General features: G+C 53.1%; 1 long non-coding RNA gene across 1 annotated transcript; it reads left to right on the top strand.

Annotated features, from left to right (window-relative positions):
* Positions 1 to 7343: 7343 nt before the first annotated feature.
* Positions 7344 to 21664, top strand: LOC131484320 (uncharacterized). The gene is made up of 2 exons (XR_009248165.1): positions 7344 to 7480; positions 19998 to 21664. It is a non-coding gene; the product is annotated as an uncharacterized LOC131484320 (long non-coding RNA).
* The last annotated feature ends 753 nt before the right edge of the window (positions 21665 to 22417 follow it).

Here is a 22417-nt window from a genome sequence, read left to right as displayed (position 1 = left end):
CAGGGGGCAGCTCTCTTCTCGCCCCACGAGGTCCCATCCCTGCCACACCTCTCTCCAGGGCCTGCGACAAGAGCCCGCTCGGCCATCAACCCGACAAGGAGACCCCCCTGATGTCCTCACTGCCCGAGGATCCCCTCTGCCAGAGCCTCCTTGCAGGGGTGCCAGCCTCCTCTCCCTCGTGGCGGGCCGGGGCCGCTCGTCACACCCACCCCTTCTAGTTATTTCCCTGGTGTAATGCACAGAGCAGCAGAAATGCTACTTCTGGAAAAAAATTCCTACGGAAGACCAGTCACCGTCTGTCTGTCTGCCTGCTCACAATGGGCCCCCCAGTTCCTGCAAAGGTCCTTCCTGGGGTCCTTAAGCCCGTGGCTGCCGGGTGGGTGTGGCTCACTGATTACCAAGACGACCCACGGTGAGGCCCCAGAGGCCACCCAGCTGGCCTGGAGCAGTCCAAGTCTCCTGATTCACGACCCAAGGGAACCCCTTCCTTTGTGGGGGGCACAATAAAGAGACAAGCACACCCTAAGAAACTGTGATTGTGGTAGGATTCAGTCAAGGATACTGGGATGAGGACATCATATCCTGGGTCACCCCGTGCAATCACAAGGGTCCCTAAGTGTGGAAGAGTCAGTGGAGTGTCGATGTGTGAGACGCAGCCAGCCATCGTTGGCTTTGACGGTGGAACAGGCCCCAGGCGGCTTCCAGAAGCTGGAGAAGACAAGGAAAGCTCCAGAAAGAACACGGCCCCACGAACCCTTTGATTAGTCCAGTGAGACCCATTTTAGACTTCTGGCCTCTGGAACTGTAAGATGATAAGTTTGTATGGATTTAAGCCATCACGTTTGTGAGAATTTGTTAGCGCGGGAACAGAAAATGAACATACTGGGTGCCATCTTTCCCCATGACAGGTCTCAGGGAATGGTTCTCCACGTGTGCATGTGCAGGGATGGAAACTGGGCCGCGGGACCTGAGCTGGCAGATTCTGGAGCCTTCATGCCTCTGTGCCAGTGTGGCAGTGCCCCATCAGCACCACACCCAGAGAAATGAGCTCTCTCACATCTGCCCGTCTAGTTACCCCGTGACCCGGTGGCTTAAAACAATTCCTTACAGGCTCTGGGGAGCAGGTGCAGCCAGTGTGTATTCTCTGGGCTCTGGAAGCTGGACAAATGGGCCTAGAGCCCCTAGGAGGACAGCATCAGACCTGGAGGAGTGAGGTGGGAGGTCCCATGTCTGTCCCAGGTGTTTTCAGTTCAGCCAGGGGTAGGCAGGTGCAGAGAAGATCCCACATCAGGACGTGCTGGGGGCATGGGGCGTGGACAGCAGCCTGTGGGCACAAGAGCATGTGGGACTTGGAGGATCCCCACCGAGGGTGAGGAGCACTTAGGAGCAGGAGGCAGGCCTGCACAGAGGCTGCTATGCTGAGCAGCCTGACAGAAGGGCCTCGAAGGGCAAGCTCAGAAGCTGTGAATCCACAGGCGGGACCAGAGTGGTCTGAGCCAGCTTCCCTGCTGTCTCCTCTTCTTGGGCGCTCAGGGCCACTTCTGCCCCGGGTGGGACATGGGGCAGTGGCGGCCGGAGGCTGTGAGCAGCGCTGACGTGTGGTCTCCACTCTCTTCTCCCTGTCCGGCAGGCCCGGAAGCCATATGTGGACGAGGCTGGATCCCAAGACGGGGAGCCCGTGTGGGCCTGGCCCCTTGCCCTGCAGACTCGTGGGGTGAGTGAGGCAAGGCCTCAGTGCGTGAAGCCTCAGACATTCCTGGGTTCACTTCTCATCTGGGCCCGTCTGCCTATCTCAGAGGATTCACCGGGTTTAGAAAGAGCCCCGTGCACCTGGGTGGCTCAGTCAGTTAAACATCCGACTTACTTGGGCTCAGGTCACGATCTCACGGTTCGTGGGTTCGAGCCCCGCGTCGGGCTCTGTGCTGACAGCTCGGAGCCTGGAGCCTGCTTCGGATTCTGGGTCTCCCTCTCTCTCTGCCCCTGCCCCACTTGTGCTCTGTCTCTGTCTCTCAAAAATGAATAAAATGTTAAAAAGAAACAAAGAAAGAGAAAGAAAGGAATAGCCCTGTGGTCTTCAGAAGGCACCTTGTGTGTGGCTGGAGAACACGAGTATGAGGGGTTCATGTTACAGGAGGCGGGAGGGGCTGGCAGGCCCAGGGGGGACCAGCAAGGTGGGACAGCTGTCACCACCACCGCCACCTCCACTGAGGAGCAAGGCCGCCTTGGGAGCAAATCTTTCACCCTCGAAAGCTTCTCCCAAGTCTCCCCTGATCCTGTGTTGTGTCTCTCCCTGTTTTCTTGGGGCACCTCATTCCACGTGTCCTTGGGCACCGGCAGGTTCTAGAACAACGAATACATCATTTTGGATGAAGTTGATCATGTTAGGCACAGCCAGGATAAGGACTTCTAAAAGTAAATGTTTTTTTGAAAATAGGCTGCTTTTGAGACTTTTTAGGGGAGAAATCTGTGAAATCCACTCCAGCATCCCTTATAAAGCACATTCATTGGCACTCACTCTGTTATTTTATGAGGACACCTTTTACTACCCGGATCCTTAAAGGTAAGCGTATCCCTCCTGTAAGGCTATTAAAACATGACAAGGATAGCTCAGTGCCCTTTAACATAAATTTTAAATCAAAGTATAATGCGCAGAGACACTTAGTAATTATATATGCTCTTTGCCCGCCGCCGTCGTAGTCCTATATTATAGCGACCATTGAGGTAAAATGGATAAAATCAGAATTTTATGATAGGTGGCTTTATTCTTTCCCGTTAAAATTCCTATTAATGTGTTTGACCCATCAATAACAATTTGTTGAATACCGTGCATTTGTGTTATAATCACAGCCAACACTTGCAGAGGGCTTACCGTGCTCAGTGACATGCCGCGATTCCCGTGCATTGTTCCACTTAATCCTCAAGGATTTATTTGGTGGCTTCCATAATGATCCCCAATTCAGAGATGAGGAAACTGAGGCACAGAAGGGTTGGGTAGTTGGCCAAGAGTCACACGGCAAGTGGGCGGTGGGCAGAAATCCAGGCCTGGGCTTCTCCCCTCTCGGCAGGGTGGCAAGGAGGCCATGGGTAGTGAATGGTTCCCCCAGGTCAGAGCAGCACATGGTCTGATGGGCGGGCTGTCCCAGCAGCTCCCAATTTGTGTCCAGAGGGAGTGCGGCTATCAGCAGTTAGTGTGGAGGGAGGGAAAGGCATTTTGAATTTGACACATTTTTCATTTTAGAACTTGCTACCCTGACTTGTCAAGTAGAAATTAGAACCACGCTGGTTTCTGGATGTTCTCCCACTTAAAAAATTCTAGAGGTGATAGGCAACACTTCTTAACCTCCTAAGGTGCATTTTCCTTAATCGGGCACATCGGAACCACAGAGAGCGTCGCTGAGACAGAGTGAAGGTGTTTATCTCGTCTTTATTTATGAAACATTCCGGGGAAAATTTCTTTCTCTCAATTCAGGTGAGAAGCATCAGCCCCAGGACTTTGGAAAGAGGGCATGACCGTGGTACCCCAAATGTCAGTCCCCACGAGAGGTAACTGTTTTGTGGAGGGTTTACTCATCTTGCCTGAACGGCCAGCTTGTCCATGGGACGAGTGCCCAGCCCCCACTTTAGTCGCCCCTGTCCTTGGTGAGCTCTTGGAGGCCGGTGTGTGCCTGAGTCACTGTGGCCTCATTCTGCTCCCAGAAACAAGTGCTCTTGTAAGTACCAAGTGCCCGGTTCACTCTGGTCCCCGGAACTCCCATAGGATAGGTGGCTGAGCCATTGACACGTCTGGGACACAGGAACCGAGGCTTGCACAGCACAGGCCAGGCTTGGGCTCCTCCTGATGGAGAGAAGCCCATTGATTCAGAGAATGGCTCACCCAGTCAGTCCCTGCCCCCCTTTTCCTCCAGAGAAACGGATGGCCAGATTTAAAGTCCTCTGACCTTCTCCCCTCTGCCTTAAGAGCTCACACTCCGAGATCCTGGTGAGGGGGTTGATTTTGAGTCAGTCTTAAAGATTTTATTTTATTTTATTTTTTCAAATATTTATTTATTTTTGAGAGAGACAGAGAGAACACGCAGGGGAGGGGCAGAGAGAGAAGGGGACAGAAAATCTGAAGCAGGCTCTGTGCTAACAGCAGTGAGCCCGATGCAGGCCTTGAGCCCACAAACAGTGAGATCATGACCTGAGCCAAAGTCAGACGCTCAACTGACTGAGCCACCGAAGTGCTCCTATTTTTTTTTTTTAAGTTTTTTTTAGTTTGAGAGAGAGAGAGAGAGAGAGAGAGAGAGAGGCAGAAAGCAAAAGAGAGAGGGAGAGAGAATCCCAAGCAGGCTCTGAACTGCCAATGCAAAGCCCGACTCGGGGCTTGAACCCACGAACCACGAGATCGTGACCTGAGCCAAAGTCAAGAGTCAGAGGGGTAACTGCCTGAGCCCCCAGGCGCCCCATAATCTTAAAGAGTTTAGACTCGGGCTGTTTGCTTGGTGCTCACCCCCTCCCCAGCTCCTACTGGCCGAGCACCTTTGGGGCCCCAAGGCTTGCAGTGGCCCTGGCCAGCCGGCTCCCCGCTCCCTCCGCGGCTGACAGCGGCTGCACATTCTGTGTGACGTGGGTGAGGTAGCGGGGTTGCGAGAAGTCCGGCTCTCCAAGCACGACTGAATGAGAGCTCAGGGAGCTCATTGTCACAAAACGAAAACAGGAAAGCTGTGGGCAGATTCAATCCTTCGCTGGACACAGTGTGGTATCAAAGCGGAGGCCCTCTCTGTCCTGGACGCTGAGCACCACGCTGGAAGCTCAGCCCTGGGACTCTTGGACCTTGGCCCTTGGGGCCTGGCCGGCTGCCTGATCCCAGATGTCCTTCCAGGGAGGTCTGCGCTTTTCCCCGCTGCTCTGCCGGTGGGGCTCCCCCACGGGGACAAGGTCCTCCCCTACTCAGCGGAACACCAGGGCCGAGGGGGCCTCTGCCCCTGTCTTCTGTACCCTTGGCTGGTCTGCTGACTCTCTCCCTGGTTTCAATCCCAGTTTGGGAACTTATTAGCTGTGTAGCTGTGGGCGAGCGTCTTACCCTGTCTGAGTCTCAGTGCCCCCGTCTGTCAAATGGATGCAATGGCCTGGCTTCAGAAGGCCCTCGTGAAGTGGCTGGGCATCGGACCGAGGGCCTGGCTTTTGTGGGTGCTGAAAATAGTGTCCCTTCTTCATCACTCTCCGCCTGTCTTTAAAATCTGTTATCTCCCGCCCCCCCCCTTCCTGCTTCTATGGACCTCCTGTCTTGGGCCGTTCTCCTGTGCTTGCTCTCTGTGGGGCACCTCTGCGGGTGCCCCCACCCGCTGACAGCCCCTCTTCGGTCCCGGCCCCTGGCACGGGGCTCAGTCCTCAGGGACTCCCCCTGAGTGACGGCCTCCAGGCTGGGTGGGCAGAGAAGTCCCTGGGTCCTGGATCTGCCCGGAGCACACGCTGGCCGAGGCAGACGGGCTCTGAGACCCGAGGCCTTTTCTTTTGTGAAAGAGTGAAGAGAAGAGTAGCTCATGTGCCTGTTCAGTGGCAGATGCTGCTTCGAGGAAGCTGGGAAGTGAGGGAGGCTGGAGGGGATGGTCCCGGGAGCAGGAAGATGGGAGGGACCTGGCTGACCCATTTTGCAACGGAGAGAGAAGTCCCTGACAGGTGTTTTGGAAAGCAGGCATCAGAGAGAGAGAGAGAGAGAGAGAGAGAGAGAGAGAGGGAGGGAGAAGGGGGGGCAGGGAAAGGGAGAGAGGGGGGAGGGGGAAGAGAGAGGAGTGAGAGAAAGAGACAGAGAAGGGGAGAGAGACAGAGAGAGAGGGAGAGAGGGAGAGAAAGAGGAAGAGAAGGGAAGGGGAGAGACAGAGAGAGGGAGACAGAGACAGGAAGTGCCCTGTCTGTGGCCCCAGCTTTACAGAATTTGCCCCTGCTCCTGGCTACTCTGTCACCGGGTCCCAGGTGATGGGAGCTGTCTGTAGGGTTGTATGGTCGGCCTTCCCTGAATGGACGTGTTAATGGACGGTTGACTTCAGCCTTTTCTGACCCCCCCGCCCCCCCCCCCCCCCCCCCGCAGTGGAATTATAATTGGAATCTCCTTCAGTGGCTCTGGTTTCCTGAGGTGCCTTTCCTGGATAATCACCCAGCGATCAAGGTTCCACCCACTGGCGGGGAGTGTGGCTCTAGCTTGGGCCGGGGCACACGCCTGTCTGACCGCTTGCCGGCTGGTGGTCTCCAGAAAGTTGCTTAGACTCGCTCTTGCCATCTATGACGTCACGGTGGCCGTGAGGGAGAAGGAGGTGCTATAGAAGGAGTGGCACAGGAAGGGCTGGGCTCCTGGCTAGCGGCCCCTGCGTGGGGAGTAGGCTGTGGGCGCCCTGGAGCCCGAGGCCTGGGTTCAACTCCCTGCTGGATGCTGAGTGACCAAGGGGAGGGCCCCTGCTTCTAAGGGGCTGCTGAGCCGGGGCTCACAGATGATCCGGCTGAGGACGGCTCCCCCACCGAGGGGACCCGTTTCCAGTCACGGAGACCCGTCCTTGACCTGGGCCTCCAGAGCCAGACTCTCAGCCTTGGAGAAGGTTTTATGGGACAACTGACGGGGAGAAACAGGTCCTTTCTCTGTTTGCCCGCTCCCCTGGGGTCACTGCAAGTTTGACTTAGTTCAGATAGCACTTTATCGCACCGCTCCCTCCTGAGAAAAATCCCTGTAATTTAGGGATTTCCTATTTATCTTTTAGTTTTATGGCCATTTGGTGAAATGGCTATGACTATGGCCTGTGTGTGTTTAACCTGTGTAGTTAAATTATATATTGATATCTCTCATCAAGCCTCTCTCTCACACACACTCACACACCCTTTCACACTCATATACATACACACTCTCAGACACATTTTCATACTCTTATACATACCCTTTCACAGCCACACACACACGCATTTTCACTCACACACACTTAGACACTCTCTCATACACATTCACACACACATTTTACTCTCACGCACTCACACGCCCTCTCATACACATCCTCACCCACATTTTCTCTTCCCCGCACTCTCACACAATCTACACACACACACCCACGTGCACACCCACTCCTCACCCGCTCCACTCTCTGCAGTCCCCAGCGGCCTCCTGTAACTCTGCTCCAAGCTGTGAGCCACAGGCCAAGAGGTGCGTGGCTCCCCCTGCTCCTGGAGCCCCTTGGGTCTGTTGGGAGGTTTGCAAATGGCGCTCTGTGGAATCCAGGGCAAAGGGGTAGGCCGGTTGGCGTGAGCGTTGGCGCTCCAGCCACGGTTCTTATTTTCACTTCAATTAGCCCAGCTTCACATTTCTGTTTTGTCTACTAGGGCTCTTCATGACTTTTCTTTTGAAGAAAGAATTCCATGGCTCAAAAAGATTTGAGAACGACTGGCCCGCCTCATAGGCTGCTAAGACACTTGGGGACTATGCACGAAGCATCTGTATCTCCACAGCCAATGATGCCAGGAGGTGGGTGAAGTCGCTTCGGGTGTGAGTCCGGGATTGAGGGGTGGAAACTGAGGGGGCCCCGCCTTTGTGGGAATGGGGGTCCTGGAAACAGTGCTTTGGGAGTGAAAGAACCTTCCTCTCGGAAGAATAGGGCTGTTTTCTCCCCTGGAGCCAGCTCATCTGTGACCCATCCATCTGTCCATGTGCTTCTCCTCCCATCCATCCACTGTCTGTCCGGGCAGCCCTCTGTTTGTAAGGCTACCTCCAGTCCACCCACCACTCTTGGTGGCCGTGGGCTGTGTCTGGGGAGAGCTGGCTGCATGACCTGGTTAACCGCGGCAACCGAGGAGAGGTTGGCGCGCGGATCGAGACAGTAGCACACCCTGCCGGACCTGACGAGGCGAGTGGGATGAGACCCTGTCGCAGGGTCGAGGACGAAGTTCAACCCTGTCGGCCGACCAGGCTGTAAGCGCAGGGTGGGGAACAGCAAAGATAGATGTCTTGGAGCGCAGTTCCCTTTGAGGGGTCTCCTGGCGGGCGGAGGTGATACAGAGACGTCTGGGCAGGTCAGGGAGGCAGGGCCTCGGTGACTAGCCGTCGACAGACTTGGACTATCACGAGCGAGGCTTGGGCCCTGTGCTGGCTGGCTGCCAGCAGATGCCTAGAACGAGAACCAGGGGTCAAAGAGTAGACCAGATGTCTGTATTGAGGAGGCATCTGCAAACATGCTGGGCACGCCCTCATCTCAAAGCCTTGTTCTAGCAATTCTCTCCGTCTGGAATGGTCTTTCTACAGATTTCTCCCCGTTTGACTCCAGCCTTTGCTCTAATGTCATCTCTCCGTGAGGTCCATGTTGACCGATCCATTTAATGTACAACCTGCCCCACCCCCTCTTCCCCTTCCCTGCTCCTTTTCCCCTCCAGAACACTTGTGACCTTTAACCTACTACATAACTTATTTATGTATTAAGCTTATCGTTTATTATCTACCTCTCCCTTCTAGAATGCAGGTCCTCAACCAGTATCTGTTCAGTAAGTAGGAGGGAATCTCGGCCAAAGCTTGGCTGTGGCAGGTAGGGGCCGTCCTCTCCCCCGTGACCTCTCACAGGGCAGGAAATAAGGTGCAACTGTGGGAAACATAATAGGTCTCTCAAAAGGACATGAAACCAATCCATTCTATTTGTCTGGGACAGTAAAAATATGGCCAGTTTATCAAGAGAAGAGGAGGAGTCAGCACTGCCATGCGTGAGTGACGTGCCCCCCTCGTTATGCGCCGTCGTTACCCCATTTTAAAGATGCGAACGCTGATGACCTGAGAAGTTACGTATCTCACCCAGGGACCCGTAGCTTGCAAGCGGCGATCGCTGCTGAGGCTCTTCGAACTCCAGAAGTTTCTGATTATTACCCCCTGCTCTACTGCCCCCCGTCTAACCTTGCTTCCCCCTCCAGAATGTTCAGGGAGCTGTGCTCCCGGGAGAGTGACGTGATGTTTCGTGGGGTACATATGGCTCTGCCCCCATGCTTGAATGCTGTGTGTGAGGGATGATGAGGGGAGGGGAAGCAAGGACCGTGAGCGGCCGAGGCTGGGAGCCCTGAGAGGGCTGGTGCGCTCAGCCCCTTGAGCAGATGCACGCATCCGAGCTGAGTGGCTTGGGGTCATACCTTCACTTTTTAGGGTTTCCCTGTGTCCAGATTCTGCAGAAGGGGGCTGCTTGCTGTGTTCTCAGGGGCTGATTAGATCTCAGGAGGGCTGGCTGACATCGGGTCGCCACTGAGCAGCCCCTGGCGGTCAGGACACAGTGGCTGAATTTTCCAGCAAAGCCCCGGGTCCAAAGGTCATTACCTGGCTCTTCACAGTGTGCAGCATCGTGTGTGCAGCTGGGGCTCAAGGCCGGGGTGCAGTCCCGGTGCCAGGGCTGGCCAGGTGCCCTGAAGTTCAGCCGTGTAGCTGGTCGGGCCCCTGCTCCTCTGTTCCCGGGAAGGCATCAGGCATTCCCCAGTGGCCGGTCTCAGGCAGCACAGGAAGTTCTGATGACGGGAGGCCCAGTGCCAACACGTCCTCCCCATGTCATTTAGATGCCCGCTGAAGCCAGGATGCAGTGCTTCTGCTGAATGGAGGTGACGTCATCAGTTTGAACTCCTCTCTGTGGGGCGTGGGGACCCATGTGAAATGACTATGCACGATTGGCCCAAGTCACTGTCACCTAGACCAGCTGCTCTTCTCCTGCTGAGCCCAGGAGGATCAGGGTGTCCCGGCTTACCCAGCGGGCAGTGTCTCCTTCGGGCAGAGAAGCAGCATTTACTAAGGCCTGCTGTGTGCCGGGCACTGGGACATGTGGCTAGAACAGAGTCGCTGCCCTCCAGGTGCGCCTGGTCTAGAGGACGACCTAGCTAGGTAAACACCTATTTCATGCAACTTAGAATTTGACAAACTGGAACTTTTTTTTTTTTTTTTTTTTTTTGAGAGTCCGTGAGCAAGCAGGGGAGGGGGGCAGAGAGAGAGAGGAGAGAGAGAACCCCAAGGGGCTTGATCTGACAACTGTGACATCATGACCTGAGCTGAAATCAAGAGTTGGTCACTTAACCGACGGAGCCACCCAGGTGCCCCCTGGAACATTCTTGAGCCAGACGCGTGCTTGTAGCTGCACATTTAGCTGCGAACAAGATAGACACAGGCCTGGTGAATAACACACAATGTCAGCTCTGGGGGGTGGGGCCAGGGAGCGATGGGGACACAGGGGAGGGTCTCCTAGTGCTCACCTGGGGAGTTGGAGGAGGTCCGTGGAAAAAGTGGCCTCTGAGCTGAGGCCTGGGAGTTAGGACCTAGTCATTTAACAGTCGGGGGTCAGGAAGGGGAGGGCAGGAGAGGGCTAGTGTTTCCCACGGAGGGTGAAGCCCCAAGGCCAGACAGTTCAGTGTCACTGGAGATTAGTGGCCAAGGTAGGGAGGGCCAAGTGAGTCAGGGGAGGTAATCCAGGGACAGGTTGCAGGGAAGAGAGAAGGTGTCTGTGAAGAGGTGAGTGTGAAGTTTCTGGGGAGTGGTCCATGCGGCCTCTGGCAGGTGTACTCAGGCTGGATGTTGGGGGTCAGGGGGGACTAGACAGTAATTGAAGGCCTGGAGGGAGTGCTCACCTCCAGGGAGAGGGTGAAATGGGGGAGGAGGGCCAGGACCCAGTGCGGAGGGGAGAGGGTCGACCCAGAGACGAGCAAACCCAGAGAGGAGCTCTTCCTTCGAGGGTGGGGGAGGGTGCTCTGTGGAGGGGATGGTCCTCAGGGTTGAAATCACCAGGGAAGTCAGGGGCAAAGAACTGGGAAGAGTCTCTTGGACTGAAGGAGGCCGTGGGGCGGGGCAGTGGGAGGAGGTGGAGTAGGAGATGGGGGAGGGAAGCAGCGAGGGGGGCGGCCCTCAAAGGAGGCTGATCCAGAAGGGCAGAGAGCCCAAATTGGCACGTGAGTGGTGTTCTCCGAGACAAGAAGCCACCATGTTTCGAAGTCCAATGCAAGAGGCTGGTGGAAGCAGAGATGGCTCCTGCATGTGACAAGGGCCATGAGGAGAGGGGAGAGGGAGAGGTCACGAACTGAGGGCTCCAGGGATAGGCCTTGGGGAGAAAGAGGGACAAGACAGGATGGAGGTGGGCCTGTCGTGGCACAGGGTGGGGGCGAAGGTGGAGGTTCCCTTCTGCCGGCTTCTGGATCCTCGGGAGGCGAAGCCAAATGCTGGCAGCAGAGGGAGGAGGCAGCTCTGAACTTGGAGGAGGGTGAAGGAAGGTGGCCGCAGCTCTCCGGGGCTGGCGGCCAGGCTGGGCGAGCACCGAGAATCTCGGGTTCCAGCTCAGGCTCTCAGGCTGCTGCAGGGACATGGGCATCTTTTGAGACTTGGGTTTCCTCTTGTGGAGGTAATGTAGGGGCAGGGTCGAGTTCCGGTCCCAGTGCGCCTCCGACCTTGCGTGACCTTGGGCAGCTTGCTGTCTCCCTGGGCCTTGGCTTTCTTATCTCTGTAATGAGGAGGCCAGACTAGAAAAGCAATAAGGCCCCCTAGAGACCTGGGATTAAATTTAAGGCCACAGTTTGAAGATTGTATTTATTTCGCTCCTGATTAGCACAGGAGAGGCGGAAATGAGAAGTTAATATTGAGGCATGCCTGAAACACGAACCTAAGAAGTGGGAATTTCATTACTACTTTGGGATTTTGCATTGGGTTCTTTTCCAGAGAATTTAGGTTTGTAGGTTAATTACAAAAACGTTACCGGGGGGGAAAAACCCTCCTGATTTTTCATGGTTGATTTATGTGGTTGTTGAGTGCCCTTGTCTGTTTCTCTTCTGTCCGTTTGATGTCGGCATCTAGATTATTTCAAGGCTCTTTGGCTTCAACAGCTGACAGGGGAATAGTGAGGCAAGAGGGTGAAGGCTTTGTTTTTGTTACATGTTGGCAAGCTCTGATGAAATCATCTATTTCTTCACTGGTTTGTTCTTACATTCATCAACAAACCCTTAGTGAAAAGATGGATGAATGAATACGTGTGGGGATTGAGAAAGAGTGTGGAGAGACCATTTAATAATTTCGTTTATCTCTGCTCTTTTGACCTCCGCCTGTTATAATGAAAAATTATGGAAATTGAAAATAGGCCATTTATAACATTCACGAGGGGAAGGCAAGCAAAGAGAAAGCAAGTGGATTATGAGTGCATTTAGCTATGTACTGAAACTAAGTTTGGAGTTAACACTGGTCTCAAGGGATTTGAGAAATGTGAATAGGGACATTGTTTTCTCTCATAAAACAAGCACCTCGAAGTCATATGGCAATATGTAATGCATCCTAACGAAAGGAAGCATGTTAAAGAGAAAATAATATTTCTATTCCTTCAGACTCCATATACAGGTTGAGAGAACACCAGGGAACTTGGAAGCTCCTCTTATCCAAATCCCATGAGTCTTGACCCAAGTCATCAGCCATCTCCTAGCCCCACCCTCTTTTCCTCTAAGAGAGAAGAAAGTTCTTTAAGAGCATCTGTACTCTTGTGCAGGCTGTGGAGACACAGCTCCACCTCCATCTCTCCCTATCCTGGGGACACTTGCCTTTTTTCCTTCTGATTCCAGATGTTTGTTGAAGCAATTCAATTTCATCTTCCTGGGGTAACTTACTCTGGAGTCTCCTAAGCTGCTCCAAGTGCACTGGCAGCTCTCTGGGCATCTGAACTGAGTGTCCTCCATGCAACTCCATGATCCCAGGGGATTCCTTTGTTTCTGTTTTTAAAAATTAACTGAAGTGTTGTATGCAAACAAAAAAGCACACAGAGCATAAGTACATATCTTGATGAATTATCACAAAGGGCATATGCAGTTGTCAAGAAATAGAACTTTATTAGTACCCTAGAAGCATCCCTTATTTCTCTTCTAGTAACCATCCCTGTCCTGCTCTCCAAAGGCAACCACTATCCTGATTTCTTCTCCTTCTCCTTCTTCTCCTCCCCTTCCCCCTGACCCTCCTCTTCCTCCTCCTCCTTCTTCCTCTTCTTCTTCTTCTTCTCCTTCTTCTTCTTGCTCTTCTTCCTCTTCTTGTTCTCCTCCTCCTCCTCCTCCTTCTTCTTCTTCCTCTCCTCCTCCTCCTCCTCCTCCTCCTTCTTCTTCCTCTTCTTCTTCCTTTTCTCCTTCTCCTCCTCCTCCTCCTCCTCCTCCTCCTCCTCCTCCTTCTTCTTCTTCTTCTTCTTCTTCTTCTTCTTCTTCTTCTTCTTCTTCTTCTTCTTCAGTAGTCATCACACTCAGCATGGAGTGGAGCCCAATGTAGGGCTTGATTTCAAACCCTGAGATCAAGACCTGAGCTGAGATCAATACTCAGGCACTTAAACAACTGAGCCACCTAGGCACCCATATCCTGACTTCTAATAACACAGATTAGTTTTGCTGTTTTTCACTTTCATATAAATTGAATTATACTCTTTGAGGAAGAGAATGTAGTTTGCTGTTGTTGGATGGAATATTCTATAAATCACAGTGAGATCACACTGGCTGTTTAGGTCATCTATACTCTTACTGATTTTCTGCCTGCTGTATCTATCATTTACTGATTGAGGGTGTTGAAGTCTACAGCTACAATGGTTGATGTGTTTACTTCTCTTTGCATTTCTATAAGTTTTTGCTTTATGTATTTTGATGCTCTGTTATTAGGTGCATTCATGTTAGGGATTTTTATGACTTTTTGGAGAATTGACCCTTTTATGTAATGCCCTTCATTATCCCTGGTAATCTCCCTTATTTTGAAGCCTGCTTTGTTTGAAATTAATGTGGCTTCTCCAGCTTTCTTTTGATTAGTGTTAGCATGTTATAATATGCGTTCCCAACCTATTTCCATGAAACGATGATCCCTGTTAACTATGTTCCCCCGCCATTTCCTGGGTAGGCAATATAGGAAAGCTAGAGGGTACTATATTGGGGGAAATGCCCTCCCCCAAGCTGTGATAGCCCTGGCAGTCTTCTTCCTTGGAAAATTGGCATCTGTTATGGAGAATACTTGGGGCATGTTACACATGATTACCTTCCTTCCTCCTGCCAGAACCATGGCAGGGATATTTCTTGATTCTTCATTGTGAGAACTTGGTGGGGTTCCTGGAAGTAAACCCCCCTCCCGAAATGTGAGAGCCAATCAATCCTGCAGCCCCAAGAGTTTCTGTCTTTTAGACCAGTCCACACTCATCCTCCAGCAATTTGTTAAAATTATCACTTAAGTGTCTCTACCAGTTTATGACTCTAGTTTATGACTTTTGCTCTAGGTAAGATCTTGGTTAAGATTTGGGATGTACCTTGTCTCTCCTGACTTAGGGGTGGTGGTTTGTCCTGCAACACCAGGTCTCTGATGAGTCCAAAAAAAGTCATTATTTTCAGTTTTCCATCTCGTAAGAATGGTGGGCGACAACTTCCAAGGTATTTACATGTTGGAGCTAAAACCGGAAGTCTGAAGCTTACTCTTTGATCATGTCTTGTGTTGGGTTTCATGCATATTTTTATAGTCTTTGCTCTTCTTTTGGTGGAACAAATCTTCCAATAGCTTCTTTTATAAAGTTTATTTTGAGAGAGAGAAAGAGAGCAAGTGCGAGTGGGGTTGGGTGGGGAGGAAGGGCAGAGAGAGAGGAAGAAAGAGACTCCCAAGCAGGCTCTTCACTGTCAGCATGAAGCCTGACCTAGGGTCCATCCCATGAGCCATCAGATCCTGGGCTGAGCCAAAGTCAAGAGTTGGATGCTTAACTGACTGAGCCACTCAGGTGCCCCAGAATCTTCCAATAGCTTCCTGAAGGTATGTGGGAGGTAAATATTTTGACCCTTTGAATGACTAACACTATCTTCCTTGTACCCTCACACTGAATTGATAGTTTGGTTTGGTACAGAATTCTGGTTTAGGAATGATTTCCCCCTTCCCAGATTTTGAAGACCCTGAATTGTAATCTAGTATCCAGGGTTGGTCTTGAGAATCATAATCATTCTGATTCCTGATCCTTTGTATGAGACCTATTTTTATCTCCCTGACAGCTTGTAAGGTTTTCTTTTGTCCTCAATATTCTTTTTTTTTTTTTTAAAGTTTATTTATTTGAGAGAGAGAGAGAGAGAGAGAGAGAGCGAGCGAGCAGGGGAGGGACAGAGAGAGGGAGAGAATCCCAAGCAGCCTCCACTCTGTTAGTGCAGAGCCCGACCTGGGTCTCAAACTCATGAACTGTGAGATCATGACCTGAACTGAAACCAAGAATTGATGTTTAACCAACTGAGCCACCTAGGCACCCCTATCTTCCAATCTTTCTAATGAGAGGCAACAGTCTGTGGGAGGTATGGATGGAGAAATGACCAGGCCCCTCTGACATGGATGAATTGGGGGTGGGAAAGAAGAGAAGGGTCAGCAGCAGGGACTCTTCTCGTGATGCAATGTTCTGACACAGAAGTCAGAGATGTCTGAGAATTCCAATCTGAATCTGGCTGTTAGAGCTTACATTACGTCCTCCAAAGAAGGTGTGTTGAAGTCTGAACCCCCAGCACCTTAGATTGTGACCTTTAGAAATAGGGTCCTTGTCGAATGTCATTAGTTAAGATAAAGTCGTATTGGAGTAGAGAGAGTCCCTAAGCCAATATAAGTGGTGTGTTTATAAGAAGGCCATGTAAAGACAGATGGGCAGGGAGAAAGCCACATGAGGACAGAGACAGTGACGGGCCTATAAGCTATGGGATGCTAGGATTGCCGGCTGTCACCAGAAGCCAGGACACAGGGACACAGGCATGGGGCAGTTTACCCCTGAAAGCCCTCAAAGGGAACCAGCCTTACCCATACTCTGATTTCAGACTTCCAGCCTCCAGAACTGTATTGTTTTATGCTCTGCGACGTGTAGTGCCTTGTTAGCGAGTCCTAGCAAGCTAACACGTCGTCCTTTTATATCATCAAGAAGGCATGTTTGTCAAGGTAGAAGAGAGATGGCAGTTTTTAATCTTCTCAACAAAGTTTGTTATCCTGATTCGGCCTTTTTTTCAGAGTTAGGGCACGTGGCTTGCTTCGGTACTCCTGCCCAGGCCTTACAAATGTCAAGGGCAACTGGCTTCTTGGCCCTCTCAATTCTGGTTTAGGATTGAGCTTGATTATCCTACTCGTCTAGCCGCTTACCATGCATCCGTGCTTTCCAGCTCCCAGCATTCTCCCGCAGTGCTTTCCCTACCACCTTTGCTCTTTGTGGGGCTCTGCCAGCATAGTCCAATAGAATCTTCTGTGATGCCAGAATTGTTCTTTATCTGTGCTGCTCAGTATGCGAGCCGCTGGCCGTCTGCAACCGTTGAGCGCTTGAGGTGCGGCTAGTGCACGGCACACACTAACTGTGAGAATTTATTTCATAAAAATGTAAACGTGGCACACATGGCCATTGGCTGCCATATTGGATAGCACAGATCTGTAAAACAAAACAAGAAGGTTTTCGTTTTCAAGGTAATGAGGGACGTAGTGAAAGTACAGGAATGTCTTCTATCTGCTGTCTTTACCCTAATGTCTCTTGCAAGCCTTAAATTTTATTTCAAAGGGACCTTAGAGCTAAACCAGCGATAGTGAATATAAAACGAAGTTCTGGCCCCATGTAGCAGGTGAGCCCTGTTGTATGCTTCTACGTGCAGGAGGCGGCCCTTGTGGTGGTTCCTCCCGTCACAGGGGAGGGACTGGGTGGGTAGGGAGGTGGGAAGGGTCGGTGCTACCTGTGGACGCAGAACGGACTTGGGACCCCCGCCCCCAGGCCTGTTCTGGCTGAAGCCTAGCTTTCCTTCCGCGCTCCCGGCTCCTTGGCCAAGTGGCCATACCTGTCAGCTGAGGTATGCTTGAAGCTTCCCGAGACCCACACCTATGTGAGTCCCGAATATTCAAGTTGGCCTCCCGGGCTCTGCGGCCACTGGGCTGCTGGAAAACAGATTGGATCGGTAAAAATATATGTGTGTGTGTGTTCTCACAAAACCTGAGAAAATCGCACCTCCACTTTGACAAAAAAATCTGTTTGTGCTGCTCCAATAATCACTTCCTAGCTGGTGGGAAAGCAGGCCATATGTCTGCGGAGCGGCTCGCAGAGGAGACGCCGAGGAGATGGTCTACTTCCCTCGCGCCACGCAAAACACCTTTTGTCCAGCTGATCGGCCCCGAAATAAAAAGAACCCAAGCCACACGCGCTTCCGCTTCCAAACAGTAGTCCCCGTGCACACTGCAGACGGGTGGAGTGGGGACCGGAAGTGGGGCCCCCAAGGCTCACGACGCGCCTGCGTCGTCGGGAAGTACCAGCCAACGGGAGTTTGGGTTCAGAGGTTCAGCGGTGGGCATGGCGAGACGCCCGGCACCCACATGTAAACCAGGAAGGTTCCATCGGCAGAAAGTGGGGTTTGGTTTACTGGGGAGGCCTGCGGTCCCTCCTGGGGACTGTGGCACCCGACTCTGAGGGCAGGTGCGAGGCGAGCAGCCCACAAGCCTCCCTCCGCCTCCACTCCTGGCCCGCAAGCCTTCTTGAGGGTGTGGCTCCAGAATTCAACCCTGAAAGTGGTGGCAGTGGTCCCAGGGTGGTCCCAGGGAGGCTAGTGCGCGTGGTAGAAAAGCAGAACGCCAAGGAGTTTTCTTCTCTGAGCCCCTTTCCCAAGAGTCAACTTAGAGCTATTCTGGAGTTAATGATCATCTTTCCCGCAGTGCCGTTTCTGGAACAAGCCTGTCACTCCACAATTGGTTTTGTGGCCTCAGGTCAATCCCAAACGTTGTGTTTTGATTTTTTTTTTCACCTGGGACTCCAAAAGGTAGTGTGAAAAGAAATCAAGTTAAGGGATACAAAAGTACTTAAAAATAATTTTTTTTTAATGGTTTATTTATTTTTGAGAGAAAGAGAGACAGAGCATGAGCGGGGAGGGGCAGAGACAGAGGGAAACACAGAATCTGAAGCAGGCTCCAGGCTCTGAGCTGCCAGCACAGAGCCCGATGTGGGGCTCGAACTCACGAACTGAACCATGGGATCATGACCCGAGCTGAAGTCGGATACTCAACTGACTGAGCCACCCAAGCACCCCTGAAAGTATTTCTAAAAAGTTACTGATTTTTGTGCTCATTTCAGTTTTTTTTTTTAAGTTTATTTATTTATTTTGAGAGAGAGAGAAAGTGCAAGCAGGGGAGGGGCAGAGAGAGAGAGAGAGAGAGAGAGGGTGAGAGGGAATCCCAAGCAGGCTCAGCACAGAGCCCAATGGGGGGCTTGAACTCACGAACCGTGAGATCATGACTCTGGGCCAAAATCAGACACTGAACTGGCTGAGCCACCCAGGCACCCCTGATTTCAGTTTCATTTAAAAAAAAATTGTTTGTTTTATAAACAAACAGCTAATCAATTCTCTATGTGAACCCTCTCTCTTTTTTAGAAAAAATATTGATGTCCCTTGTGCTCTGAATGTATTATTTGGAAGATTCAGGAAGCAAAGCTTACCTCTTGGAGTTTTCATTATCCATCAGGAGGGACTTTATAAAGAAATGCAAGGGGCTGAATGCTTGTATCCCCCCACCCCCAATTCAGATGTCCCCCCCACAAATCCCCAGGGATGGTATTTGGAGGCAAGGCCTTTGGGAGCCGATTCAGCTGCGAGGGGGGCACCCCCATAAATGGGGTTAGTGCCTTGTTATCAAAAGAGACACGATGAGATGATCTCTCTCTGCACCCCGCGAGGATGGGGCCAGAAAGCGGCATCTGGAAGCCAGGAAGAGGGCCTTCACCCGAACCCAGCAAGGCCGGTGCCCTGAGCCCTTCCGGCCCCCGGAACCGTGAGACAAGGTGTTTGGGTAGGCCACCTCCTCTGCAGCCTGGGCTGAGATGGAGAACATGGCCTGTAATTGTCAAAGCTGGTCCTGCGTGGTCTGTGCCAGTCTGGCCAACTGCGTGCGACGCACGTGCTCACTCCATCCTGGGGCCTGCTCGGACACCTGTAGCTCCCGCAATCCCAGGAGTGCCTCTGGAGACCCAAGAGTCAGCTCTTCCGACCACATTGGCTTCGCGATGCCGTGGCTCATGCGGGGAACAAAGGGTGTTCAGCAAAAGAACACTTCCAGCGGCAGCTAATTAAACCGAGAAGGAAGCCCAGGGGAGATGAAGGAGGGACAGCATTAATCCAGAACCTGGCAGTGACATTGGCATGCATAGATGAGGCCTGGACTCCAAGGGCCCTGCCTCAAATGTTGCTTTCCTGATCTCTTCCAGCTGGAAGTAATCTCCCTTTGGAGCTCCCTCAGCACTTTATCTGCTTGTCTCTGGGGCACTTATTACTGTCTGCCTCCAGTGAGTTATTTCTGAACCTGCCTTATCTCGCCTCTTGGACCGCTAGCGTCTCAAGGGTTGGGACTGTCGTAAACACCTGCTATCTTCCTGCCGAGGGCCTTTGCACAAGGGGTTATCAGTTAGCTGAATCCAGTCCTTGTTGCCTCCGACTCTGTCCCTGGATTTCGGGCCCAGCGACTTCCGCACCAGCAGGCTGGCGCCCTGGAAATGGGGCAGCGTCCGCACGGGCTGCCATCTTGGAAACTGAAAGCCCCCTGGAGGAAGTGCCCTGGGATGGTTGTGGTGGTTTATTGGCACGCACTGCTGCGTGTTCAGTGTCTTTCCATCAAGTACTCCTCCCTCTGCTGTGTCTTCTCCCAGCTGATGGTCATTCTTCCACCTCTCCTTGTTCAGTGCTCACCTTGCTGGAAACTTCCTCTCCCTCAACCTCCAGTCTTCTTGGCCAGGTTTCTCCCACGGGGTCCGGTGGCCCGCTATTCGCTGGACGTGGTGTGTGGTTTTTAGCCTTCATCTGACTTGCGTGTCTGTGTATTTCACCCCGCTGATGACTGATGACTGATGACTCTCTTCTGGAAGCCTCTGCTCCCTTGGCATCCTCATCAGACTCTCCTTGTTCTTCTCGGACGGCAGCATCTTTCCTACTCCTTCTCTGAGGCCTTTTCCTGTTCTTTTTCTTCAGCTCTTCGTGTTCTCTGCCCATTGCTCGCCTCACACGCCCAGACGCTTTCTTTCCTTCTGCAGGACTTCAGCCACCACCTGGACGCGGACACCCCTCCAGCCTGCAGCTGCGGTTCTAGCCTTTTCCCCGATGTCATTTCACATACACGTTCCCGGTCGTCCTCTGTTTATTGCCAGAAGCTCCCCACACCCTGGTGTCTGAGATGCAAGTGAAGACTTACCTTCTGGCATCTCCCGCCACAGTTAACGACCCCCCGCCCCCACCCCGTCACCTGGCTGCCCATCCTGGACTCGCCTCTGTCCTCGGCCCCGTCCAGTCCAGTGACCAGGGCTCCGATCGCCCCGGTGCGGTCAGGTGGGCTATGCTGTGTGACAGGTGGCCCGGAAGCCTCAGTGGCTCCCCATCTCGAACGTTTGTGTCTTGCCCGCGTGCAGTCTGACGTGGGTGGGGCACGACCCCAAGCGGCTCGCCTCCAGGTAGCCTCTCGGAGATTGTTCCAGCTCTAGGCCTGCCAGCTGGAGCCCACGCCTCTAGGATTGCTGCGGAAGGGAAGGGGCACGCCAGGGGACACTGCCAGACGCCGGGGAAAGGCTCACGTCACCTCTGCCCCATCCCACTGACCAGACCTCAGCCCGTGGCCCCCACGCTCCCTGCCAGGGGAGCAGGCGATGCGGTGCCTTGTGTGCTCGGGGGAGGAGATGAGCCGGTGCCCGCGGCGTCTCCTCCGCCTGCCGCCCTTCCTTCTGCCTCTGCCGCCACCCTCACGGCCACGGCCCTCGTCTCGGCCCGTGTCATCTCTACCCGGACCCGGGGGCACCCCTCGCGGCAGCAGGAACGTCTTTCTCTTCCGCGGACACCCCCGCCTCCTGCTCACGCTCTTGCGGAGGTGCGACTCCCGTGCCCCGGGGCCTCCGTCCATTCTCTCTTTCAGCATCGACCCAGGCGGGCGGCTCTCAGCCCCTCCGCTCTCATTTCCCACCGCCGTCCCCGACGCAGCTTTCTCTCCAGAGGCTACGGGCTCCTCGCGGTTCCCCAGATGGCCCGCTGTCTTCTCAAGTGCCCCACCTTTGCCTCCCAGCGGTCTCTCTTCTGGAAGGTGGCCTCGGATCCCCATGCCAGAGCCAGCCCACAGGTTTGCGTGCTCCGCTGCGGCCGAGACAGAGGCTCTCTCCTCTGGGCTTCCAGAGCCCTTCCCAGCCCTGTAGGCGGACGCTTGTTGCATTTTTTTTGGGGGGGGGTCATCGGGTCATCGCTTCGCAGAGAATCTGACCCTACCCGCTGACCGAAGGTGACCCGGGCTTCTGTGTGCCAATCCCCGTGCTCGGAACAGCGTCACAGGTTTTGACTCACTGGGTCCTCACGAGCACCCTGTGCGAGAGGGACGACTGCGGTTTCTATTGAAAATCATGGTGGGGAACCTGAGGCACAGAGAGGTTTGGGAACTTGCTCCAGGTCACACAGCCGGCAAGCGGTGGAGGCAGGTTGGCTCCTAGTCCGCAGGTGTGGCCGCGGCCTCTGTCACCGACTGAGCACTGCGCTCTTTGCCCACAGAAGGCCAGTCGCTGATGTTCGGTCAGACGCACACGTGGGCGAGTTGTGTTTTCGGGTCGTCTTCAACCTCCCGCTCTGCCCGCCTCCACCCTCGCGCCTCTCGGAAGTCTCCCTGTCTTCACTTCTTGCTCCGATCCTGTAACTTAAGAAGTAAGAAAATAAATCCACGAGACTTTCACCATGTTTTATTCAAATAGATGAACGGTCTTGTCTTAACAGCGGGCACCCCTCCCCTTAGACGGTCGCCCCAGGGATGTCATCGCCGCCCGGAACGTTCTGGAAGGCTTCTTTGGGGTCTGGTTGCAGAGGTAGCTTACCGGTCACACGGAAGGGCCATTTCCATGACTTGAGGATCACTGTCTGCACAGTCTGAGCGACATCCTAGGGATTCTCCCCAATAGATGTTACTAATTAAACGTGCTTCACCCAACGTGTCGTTAATTTCAGTAGGCGTGCCCAAAGTGACGTGCTTTACGGTTCCCATTCCCTAAACGGCTGCCGTGTCATGGAGCAGCCGAGAAGGGCACTGTAGTCCTGTCCCGGGCTGCCATAACCAAGACCCTAGACTAGCCGGTTTGAGCAGCAGAGATTGGTTTCGCGTGGTTCTGGAGGCCGTAAGTCCAAGGTCCAGGTGTCGGCCGGGCCGGTTCTCTTGAGCCCTCTTTCCTTGGCTTGTGGACGGCCACCTTCTCGCTGTGTCTTTACTTGGTCTTCCCTCTGTGTGTGTCTGTGTCCTAATCTCCTTTTTAAGGATACCACTCATACTGGATTAGGGCCCACCCATATGACCTCATTTTACCTTAGTTGACTCTTCGAGAGCCTTGTCTCCAAATACAGTCACATTTGGAGGTACTGGGGATAAGGACTCAACATTGGAGTTTTGGGGCAACACAGTTCGGTCCACGGCAGGCAATGACCGAAGCTCGCGTCC

Source organism: Neofelis nebulosa, chromosome 9 (genome assembly GCF_028018385.1).
Source record: "Neofelis nebulosa isolate mNeoNeb1 chromosome 9, mNeoNeb1.pri, whole genome shotgun sequence".
Taxonomy (NCBI): domain Eukaryota; kingdom Metazoa; phylum Chordata; class Mammalia; order Carnivora; family Felidae; genus Neofelis; species Neofelis nebulosa.
Note: the sequence above shows the minus strand (reverse complement) of the source record. Positions and strands in the feature narration are given on the sequence as shown.